Source organism: Octopus bimaculoides, chromosome 22 (assembly GCF_001194135.2).
Source record: "Octopus bimaculoides isolate UCB-OBI-ISO-001 chromosome 22, ASM119413v2, whole genome shotgun sequence".
Lineage (NCBI taxonomy): Eukaryota > Metazoa > Mollusca > Cephalopoda > Octopoda > Octopodidae > Octopus > Octopus bimaculoides.
Genome location: NC_069002.1, coordinates 12,970,265 through 12,971,242, shown reverse-complemented (window position 1 = coordinate 12,971,242; position 978 = coordinate 12,970,265). Strand labels below are relative to the sequence as shown.

The 978-nt window shown below is 28.4% G+C and overlaps 1 protein-coding gene across 1 annotated transcript in view; it reads left to right on the top strand.

Moving 5' to 3' along the window:
• Positions 1-978, top strand: part of LOC106881177 (acyl-CoA:lysophosphatidylglycerol acyltransferase 1) — a 66,293-nt gene that overhangs the window by 695 nt on the left and 64,620 nt on the right. The window lies entirely within an intron of this gene.

Sequence of the window (978 nt, the reverse complement as noted above, 5' to 3'; positions counted from 1 at the left end):
ATATATATATATATATTTATATATATGTATGTATGTAGTGTTTGTGTTTATTTATAAGTCTATGTTTATGCAAATCTCTGTCTTTGTCCCAAATCGCTCTCATTCTTTATATCTATACAGAGAGCTATGTGTGCATATATATATATATATATATCTGTGTGTTGATGACGGCAAAGAAAGCACAGTGTTCGTAATTGTGTTTGGTGTTAAAGTGTTTATATATATATATATGTGTGTGTGTGTATATATTCATGCATGTTTTGCGTGCATAATTTATAAATGTATATATGTGTGAAAATAACAGTATAAACTGATGCAAAGTGTTTGTGTGTGTAATAAAACACCAGTTAGTGCATATTGAATAACTACTTTGTGTTTATATATACACACACACACACATATATATATATAGGTCTGTATACATCTATTTGTGTCGATGCTATATATACATATACAGAAAGAGAACGGCTAGTCAACCGTAAAAGAGACATGCAGATGTTTATAGCTGTCTGTGTATGTATCATCTATCTATCTGTCTGCCTGTCTACCTATCTGTATATATAATCTTACACGAAACCGTTACATGTTTCTATATCCATAGATCTATCTATCTATCTATTTATCTATCTGTCTGTCTGTCTATCTCTAACTCTATTTCTTTCTTCCTTTGTGTGTGTGTAGTTTTTCCCAGTTTGACGATTCAACTGTTTTTTATTACAACAAATTGGTTTCGTTTATTTTATTATTTTCTGTTCTTATCTCATTGTGCACCATTTTCTTATTATCCTACAGTAATAATAGTTGTAGTGATGGTAGAATTGATGGTAATAACATGTGCACCTCCCGCTCTCTCTCTCTATCTATCTTTATATATATATATATATATATATATATATACATACATACATACATACATAAACACATACATATATAATACATATATATATATATATATATATATATATATATATGCATGCG